We start from the raw sequence: 10,189 nt of genomic DNA on the forward strand, positions 1-10,189 counted from the left end.
TGTTGTACTTTAAAAAACTCAAAATGATTAAATAATATAGTTAGTTGCAGCCCAGCTTTTCGTAGATCACCACAATAATTATTTTTAGATGTAAAATGTATATCATGTCAGATTTAAAACTAAATCATTCCGATTTGAAATAAAATTTGCATTGAGCATGCTCACAAAACTCCAACACAAACTTACTAATGAACCACACTCCTGATAGATTGAATTCCTGCCAAGGCCTTTGTGAAATCAGAGCTCATTAGACAGTCCACCTCATAATGAATGGCCAGATCCATCAGGGGAGATAAAGCTCCTGCTCTGCACTGACTGAGATCCAGTGGAACAAACCCACAGCGCTTCATACCACATGTGAACAAGATATTTGCTTTGAAGCACCAACACACAGATTTTGAATCAGCGTGTCAGAGTGCCAAATGTCCTAGGTTGTGAGTGACAGGGGATCCGCTTTAGAGTTGGCTACCTGTTGAGGAGGATTAAAGAAAATACAGATGGTGTTTACATACTAAACAAACAAAGGCAATCTCTGTCCTGATGGTGACGAAAAAATGCTTCCATCAATGAGGTCGTGTTGAAAAGTGGGAGATAAGACATCAGATAACATGATTAGCCGCTATAGCTTTTCCTAATCATGATCAGGACACTTCTTTCCTCTGTGTGTTCCCCACTTTTTCCCCCCTCATGAAAGCAGAGTGTCTGGCTGCAGATAGGAAGTCATGAATGATGTTTTTCTGGCTTCTGATAGAATCACGTATAACCCTGAGATCACCTCTGAAGGACGAAGGCTGCTGAGTGTCCGGTCGTGTATTCCAGCCGTCAACACAACACGAGCGTGGCGGCACGGTCTCATCCACCACGGGTCGACTCGAATAAATTAAACAAATTACCAGCTGCCCTGTGCAAGCTTGCAGGAATGCAGGGTGGCATGAGCACGCCATTACAACAATGTTAAGGATATGTGCGCGGCCTTGTGTTAAAGGAATTACACATAGCATCCAGAGCCTTTAAGAGAGTCTGACAGTTTTGCGCACACTGGCAAGTTAGTATGACATGAAAATGTGTGCGGCTGCAGAACGGCTCGGCCCGAGTCTGTGGCGCTGAGCGATTTGGCTTGTTGAGAAGTCAAACAAAAAAAGAGGAGGGAGGAGTATGGAGTGTTATTGTGATGCAAATGGACACAGCATTGTGCTTAAACAATGCATTAATACACCCCCTTTACCAGAAGATAACATCACAAGATGCACAATAACACAAAATGATGTCCTCCGAGGTTATTTAAAGCGATATGACATCAAATCCTGACATTGCAAGAAGTGCTTACTGCCTGTCCGACTGCTTTTGTCTCCAGCTTCTGATATAAACAGATGAAGGATAGAAGGCTGCTTTTAAATCCCATGCAGCCCCTATATATGGAAGGGAAAAGCCCATTTACATAATATTATGTATATTGTATTCCACTCCTTTCTAATGTTTGAATGTAAAACTGAATTTAAGTCCTCCATATGCGAACACAGGAAGTCGTGTTGTAGCTTAAACGCAAGACACGTGGCAAGGTGTCCGATAACTTTGTCTTCTACCTGTAATCTGATGCCGCGCCGAGAGGAGGGATCGGCCTCACTTCCCCCAGGGGTGATTTATGATTGAGGACATGTTAATAAAAATATCAAAACAATCTGAGCTCTGGTGGGGGAGATACCGGTCCGCTACGTACATCATGCTCGACAGGCCTGGTGCAGGGAATCGCCTGCTCGGTGATATTATGCTCCGTATGGATGCCCCGTTGCCCCCCTCTTGAATAGAATATGCAGCTGTTGTTTGGTTTTTTTTGGAGGGTTGGTGGGGGTGGCGCTACTCACACAAGGTGACATTTGTGTGAACGTGTGCACCTGCTCGCCTCGTGGGTGAACCATCTTGAAATCTTGGCCTCAACAGGAGCCACGGGTGCTTAAATCCTACGCCAACACTCATCCGCACCTATGAATCCTTTGGAAAGGGTTAAAAGTCGGTTTAATTTTGAGCTATATGGGTCACTTGCCCTTTTAAAAGAGCACAGTGTGCTTTCAAATTACACCCAGTGACACAAGATTGAGGAACACGGCGCTGTTTTTGGATAAACACCTCTTCCAAAAGTCTTCTCCTACTAAAGGATACATGAAGTAGTTCATTAAATGCTCAGAATGACTGGCTGAACAGCTACAGCACTGTGTTCACTTTTCACACAGATTTGATATTTTTCTCCTCTCTCGCCTTTGATGGATTTATATCGAGTATGGGCGTGGACGCAGAGTAATTTAGTATGTGTTAAAAGCCGCTGCAGGGATGGAGCCTGTAATACTCACTCAATTCCACTTCCAATATCACTGTTCCTGAAATCTCAATGATTTTCTGTCTCCACGTCTTGCCCGACCACAAAATCATCACAAAGTACACTGTCAAAAAGGAAAATGTTCTGAAACGCGGATTCCACTCGAACATACATTGATGGTGTTGTCGGGGAGCACAGAGGAGGAGGAGGGAAGCAGTGCTGACTCTCCAGTCGTTCACTGGAAAAGAAAAGAAACCCTCTTTTACATTTTTTGTGGAATCAAGCAAAAAATCCTGTAATGATTTTCTAGTTGTGGAGTTCTTTATAACACAGCAGACTGTTCATTTCACTGACCTGTCTTTGCAATTTCAGTATGTATGGTAGTTAAACACGTACCATGACCTTTTCTTACACAAACAACTCTGGTGCTTGGAAACAGCCATTCAAGAATTCTTATCTATAAAAGTGGAAACACTCATCTCTCTCAAAGGTCCAGGTGGTAAGTGTTAAAGTGTATTTATGACTCCTTCTCTTTCCTTGCGGGCAACCGCCAATTCAAGTTAGTCCAATCCAAAGTGAGTTTGGCTAATATTGGAGCATGTTTACGGCCTGATGATAGTTTCACTGTTTGTGTTTCTGGCCCCTTTTTTGACTTCTTTCTTGCAATTTTGCCACGTTCCCAGATTTTGCGTGGCTAAGCTCCAGGATCGGGAATTAACGGGGGCTCAGGGCAAAGTGCTCGTAAAAAATGAAAAATTGCCCTTGGAATTGGGATGACGGAGGGTTTTTAAATGCTCTCGTAAAATAAACAGTTAAACAAACACTTAATACGTTTTGTAAAATGTGTCCAGATTTTGCTCTGTATTCAAAGCGCAGCTAGGTTGCCGTACCTTCCTCCCGCTCAAACTTTGCGTGGTTGCTAGGTAACTGTGACAACATTGCAACAGAGCATTATTAAATCCCTAAACTAGTCACACATCCAGCTGAGTCGCAATCATTTCAAAATAAAAGCACATACGACAATCACTGACCCTCTCCTGGTCCACCCTTTGCGTATGAAAGCTATCAAAGCTGTTATATCACGTGATTTTAAACCATTGTTCAATTACGATCTTATTACAAAACTAGCGTTTACTGGTTATACTTTTGAAACTAATATCTGCATTAAATGGGTAAAAAAAATACTCAGTTATAATATGTAGCTGGAATTAACTAGTCTATTTTTATCCATTAAATGTTCTTGCATTGTAAGTTCATCTGCTCCTTTCACTTTGTTTTAGATTCAAGATCACTTTTATTTGTCATTGTCTAAAGATACAAACTTCAGTGCACTGCCTAAAAACTGAACTCAAGATATATACATACATAAAGATTTATCACAGTCAGTCATCAGCATGTTGGCATATACAGTTCCAGACATTCAAATCATTTCCAACATATGCTTCAAAGATGGACCAAATATAAAATATAACAAAAATAGCACTTTATAGATACTGCATTTGTTTAAAATAGAAAAAATAGAAAATGAATAATAAGCAACAAATAGCATTGCTCAAAGATGTTGATAGATTTGACGTGTTATTAATTATAGTGTGTGTGATTTCAGTGTGTTGATGGATATTAATAATAATAATCTCCTACCTGCTACCTTGCTGTGAACAATCTTATTATGACCAATTAAAATGACAGCAACAACTACAAAAATAAAACCCATGTTGTAATAAACTACAATGATCCAATAAACAGGCAGCACTTCAGCTGATGACATGCTGCTCTTTCACAACAGCAAACAGATGATGATAATAATTTACAGCAGCCAACGTGCATGCAGGTTTAAAATCACATCAACACCCTTGTATCGTATCTCACCTTCAGCTACCATGAAAACACCAGTTCACAGTTAGTTTAAGCAGCGTAGTCTTTATTGATTTCAAACACAGTCGAGGTTTTGAGTCACTGTCTTCCAACTGAGCGGGAAAAACATTCCTTCAAGACAAATTTCACCCAACATGAGCTGTTGCACCCTGGCACCGGCAAACTTGGAGTTGTATAAATGTCAAGAGAGATGTGTCCTCCTTTTGTTCGCTGCAGAATTTGCCAGCAGCTCATTTCCTCCAGGAACGCATTAACAAAGCAGTTAATTCTATCATTAATTAAAAGGAATCACAATTCAGTGAACACTTCAAATTAATCTATTGAGATTTGCTCTCACACAATGCTCACATTTTAATTTCTTTGTCTCGTCAAAGCAACTGCTGCTTCCACTTCTTATGTTTCTGTGTCGTTTCTGTCAGACTGGTGCTGTGTAGCTCCGTTAGCAAAGCATGTCAACCACACTGCCAGGTTTCATGCTTTGACTCCAAAGGGATTCATCCAAGCAATAAATGAATACACATGTTAACTGGAGTGATATGACTAAAAAAACATCTTAGAGACATATTAAGATGATGTGAATACATACACTCACTGGTCTCTTTAATAGGTACACCTGTGTGATCTACGTCAATCTACAGCTCTGCTATATATTCTACATTTATGAAGTTTAAATATTTCAGTTTTTGTTGACATTGTCAGAAAGGTAATAATTTGACTTTATGTTTATTAGTGAGGTTGTAGTGAGGGTGATGGTGGTGTACTGGAGTGCATTATATTCAGTTTTGGGAAAGTAACTAGTTACTGTACATGTGACGGCTGCAGCATTATGTAATTTAATAAATGTATCTGTAATTTGTTATAGTTACTGAGAAAAATGTGTCATTAAATTACAGTTACTACTACAAAACCTTGATGATTACAGAGGAGGTTACATCTGAAGTCACACCTTTAAGATGTTGGGTTATAATTCCAGTTTACAACTTTTAGTGTAGAAGAAGTGTTTACAATCTAATTCATAACTCACTTACAACCATTTCTTCACACAGGAGAAAGACAGTCATTCAAGTGCCTTTTGAATGCATTTCAGAATCAGAATATGTTTGTAACAGGTACAATGAAATGTAGTGCAGTCCTTGGCAGCTAATAAATCATTTTAAAAAAGAAAGAAGAAACAACAATTATGTTAACTGCTCATGTCATTAATGAGATAATGTGCCACACAGGGTTTGTTCCCTCATGTTTTAATGTTAAACATGTTACTGAATACATATATTAATGTGTTTCATTCTTTGAATACAATGTTTTTTTTAATATTTAGTAAATAAATGATGATGTGGGCTTATTTGGAGCACATGTGGGCTTAAATGGTGTCACAGTACCAATTAAACTCATGCCAGACTTTTAATTTTTGTCATAAAATATCATTTAATTATTTTATATTCCAACATCTACATGAACCAATGGATACATTTTCAAATGAGAGATAAATGTTGCTTTATAAGAAATGATCTCTCTTATAAATCATGTCAGTATCCATGAAACACAGCTGAGATTTTGGTGCTTAATGGGAACACTTACCGCTGGAAACATATGGTAAAAAATGTAAAATATATATATAAGTAGTTACATTATTTATTACATTATAAGCAGGGTAACTAGTAATCTTTAACCTATTACATTTCCAAAGTAACCTTCCCAACCCTGATTATATTGAAAGGATTTCCTAATATGTTATCCACTCCATTGACATACATAAGAGGAGCAGAATATTAAGAACACCATTCAATATAATGCACCTCAGACCAACACCACTAGTATGACCTTAGTAATAATCATAAAGTACAATTATCACTTGTTAACAATGTCAACAAAAGCTAAAAATGTATAAGCATCAAAAAAGTAGAATTTAGGAGGTGACTGGCGGGTGAGAGTAAACTGATTAATCATATCTGGTGTTGCAACTTACATGACACTACACTACCCAGAGTGCCCTTTTGAAGCAGTAAAATTGATCTAAAAAGAGCAATATTGTCTTTATGATTCCCACATTTTGTCTCAATTAATGCAGCTAAATAGTTTTGCAACAGCAGCGAAATGTTTGATCTGGCCATTGGCCACGCTGAGCTGTTTATCTCCTCAGTCACTGGAGTTGTGTTATAAATACTCTGAGCTTGGCGTCTCCACAGTATGGAGCTACTTGGAGGGTGATAAGGTGCTAATTAGCGACTGTTAGCAGAAGTATAAAAAAAAAACCTACATCCACAGAATGAAGCACATCTCGCCGTTGCCACTGAATGTTCGGCGGATGATCCTTTCTCCTCTACCAGCAGACACCGAGCGACTTGAGCGATGTCCCTTATTAACACTGTGTACAAGAAACTCTCTTTTTTTCTCACCTTCCAGGCAAGCCAGGTCTGACAAATTAAGGCTGTGGAGTCATTAGATTAAGATAAGAATTTATCTTTTACTCTGAGACAGACTTTTATCTATTGTATTTTTCTTTCCCCCTCTCCACCACCACCACCACCACCCTCCTCCTCCTCCCTTCACTGTGAGATTGTTAAAGTAATTGGGATGTTATGTGACCAGAAAGGCCAGATAAGTTTTTAACCCTGTCATGGATTAACCTTTCATGTCTGAGGTAGGTCACAAAAGGTGCAGCTGGAGACATGTTAAGACTCATTTAAGAGGGGAATCTTGATATATTATTGCTCATAGATGGCTTGTTTTCGCTGCAGGTACATGTGCAGAGAGGTCTAGAAATGACTTCTGTACGCTGTCAGGGGTTATTAATGCATAAAGTGTATTTCTTGGGGTCGCTGAACAAGCCTGGTGTGGTGTCTTCATCTCCGAGAACATCATTTAGAAAACGTTCAACCAGGTTTCATCGCGCTCTTCCTGAAAGCTATTTTAAATGACCCTTTAAAGTTAATCGCAGTCATGCTCTGTTGAACTAGTTTAAAGAGAATCTGCATCAAATAAAAGAAAAAGGAGGGGGAAAAAATCTCTATATAATCCTCAGGAAGATAATTAGGCTAGAAACTCTCAATCTGTAGCTCCACATCAAATAGACAATCAACATCAGCTGCTTCATCTTTACACGTGACGCAATCTCAGATACTTGTGTATGTTTGTGTGTTATTAATATCTGAGAGAAGAATCCCAGCCTCCAGCAAACATGATTACACCGTCGAGATTTATTATTCTTCAAAACCGCAACATATGAAAAACACCTGAAATAAATGAGTTCGACCCATATGGCAGCAGCCGGTGCATTTCTATGATCCCGGTGTTTATAATGCTTTGTTTTAAAGGTCATCGCACCACCTCGTTGATATCTAGACATTTCTCTGTAGCGCTAATTGTGTCTACATTCTTGACCACTTTGTCAGAACGACTCCCAACACCAGAGCCTAGGATTCAGAGTGGAGTACACGCCGCTTGTTTACTGCGATCAAGATAACAAGGACAAGTCTGTGAAATAACGAAGGCCGGGCTGATGCAGAAAACAGTATATTTTCCATTTTAATGGTGTTTAAGCGTGGAAGCTGGAGGAGAGATAGCTTGAAAAATGTAACTAAAGGATCGGATTCAGTGGGATCCAAATGGCAAGGGTAGCTGTTGGGCATGATGACGTTCCTTTGATGTGAGCTATAACTAGCTTTAAGCTCAGCTCGGGTGCATCACGGCTGAATCCTGACTGATGTGGGTATTCCACTTTGTCATGTGAGCCAACTGTACCTTTAATTTCAAATTCTCTAATGTCTCTGATGGGGTGACATTAAAGGCTGGGGTCATTAGTGTATTGTAACTTTTTTTTTTTTTTTTTGCCCACAACTGTGTGAGCTGGCCTGTCATCTCATAGAATTTTGTCATATTCATCAATGCCCTGCATAATAGGATGAGAACCCATTTACATATCCGATCAAAATTGCCAGAGGAGAGCATTAATTATTGAAAAAAAAAACTGATAAGAATCAAAAGGCCGGCTGGCTTTTTCCTCTTCGTAGTTTGTTGTCTGCACAGACTGAAAACCACTGAAAGCCCAGTAAACACAATTATCTCAATTTTAAAGACATTGCAGGCTTTCTTGAGAGAACAAGCTCAACACAAAAGGCCCGAGCATCTTCTGTCACCACAGTGAAATGAAGGTTTGCCCTTCATGCCGCCGTCCCCCCAATAGGCTGTAACAAGCGTCTGAGAGAGAGATAGAGACAGAGAGAGAGAGAGAGAGAGAGAGAGGGGCCGCAGCGCAGCCTCTGGAGAACCACCTACAGTACAGTCTGCATCTTTTTTGTTTGTGTGTCAGGCTGCTGATGTGCTTAGCAGACTCTGAATAATAGAAAGTGCATCATATTGATCAGTGTCATTGAGCTCCAGTGCTTGTTCTGACTTAATTATTGAATATAAAGCAGCGTGCTAACAAGCAAGTGGGCGCACAACATTGCAGATAGTTGTGCACTTTGGATGGCAGGTGGAGCAGCTTCCTGTACTGTTGTGTGGCTGCACATTACCTAATTAATGACACAAGCAGTTAAGATAAATGCATTTAAGAGGTACTTGAATGACTGTCTTTCTCCTGTGTGTTTGACACATATCTATTCTTATTTGGGTACCACTACAATAAGACTACCCTTACAAAGGATTTATAAATGGTTGTAAGTTATTAATTAGATTGTAAACACTTCTTAAACCATTAATTAACAGTTGTCAATTATTTACTATACATAAATACAGGGTCACTATTTGGCAAGATGAAGGTAGGCTATGCTACTGCATGTTTATCCATCTAGATTAAATAGGCTATCAGATATTGCTATTTTATCACTTTAAAGGTCAGCTGATTCTTCCCCCATCTATCTTGATGTTTCTTGCCATCTCATTATGAGCATTCATTTATGAGTTATAGATATTTATAACTGCTAAAAAGGAGGCTTATTTTAAAGTATAATACACTTGACCATTTATTTATGAGCGACTAATATTAACAGACCGTTTTGGACATGAAATGAAAAGACAGATGCAACAGAATCATGCAAAGCCTTTTATTCACACATGTTCACACTCAAAATAACAAACCAAAGTATATAAATGTTAATAAGTCATTAGTTAAATGGTGATGTCTTTTACACACTTTACAATAAAGCTCCTTTTAGTGTTGAAATAATGTATTAACTCATAAATAAATGCTAATAATTGGATGGATTGGAAGAAACATGAAGAGAATCCACTCAACAAACAATGGAAACCAAGGATGCTGCCTGATGAAGACAAGCTAAGAATCCAATCTGAGATTTAGCAATACAGATAAATCTGGGATCACTATTTGGCAAGTAACTGGTCACTATTAAGCTTTTTTGCCACTGAGCTATAGCAGCTTATTAATGATTTAGAACGAGTTCACAACCTAATTAACAAGCCAATTATAAAACATTCATATAGCCTTTATAAGGGGTAGGCTTAGTATAAATTGGTACCATTATTTGTATTAAAATGATGCCTGTCTGATGATGATACTGCAGTAGCTGTGGTACATTATCTGTGATATAAGTATTGTATACCTGACTTCTTGTCGTGGCTCTGCGTACTGAAACTTTTGGATTTAGCTGCAAATATTGAATTTTTATGCACTTTCCCTTTGGGGATCATTAAAATTTCATCTTGATCTTATCTTCCTAATCATAATCTTAAAATCTGTTTGAATATGTTGTAACCTGCTTTTCCACTGATGCAGTAAACTGGTTATTTTGTGCTCAATGCTTAAAGTCTTAAGACCCTCCAAAATAAAAAAAAACATATAAGAGAAAATCATGTGTTTGCTGGCTAGTTTTAAGGTGTGTCACACAGCAGACTTCTCAGAGAAATGCAGACTGCTGTTTGAACAGAGCCATAATGCCTCATAATGAAGTTTGTTTTACTACACTGCCCCAGCGCACTATATACTGTAAATTATATGCACAGGCGAAAGGGACAGCACAGAGTTGAAAATGCAGACGGATACAT

Source organism: Scomber japonicus, chromosome 7 (genome assembly GCF_027409825.1).
Source record: "Scomber japonicus isolate fScoJap1 chromosome 7, fScoJap1.pri, whole genome shotgun sequence".
Lineage (NCBI taxonomy): Eukaryota > Metazoa > Chordata > Actinopteri > Scombriformes > Scombridae > Scomber > Scomber japonicus.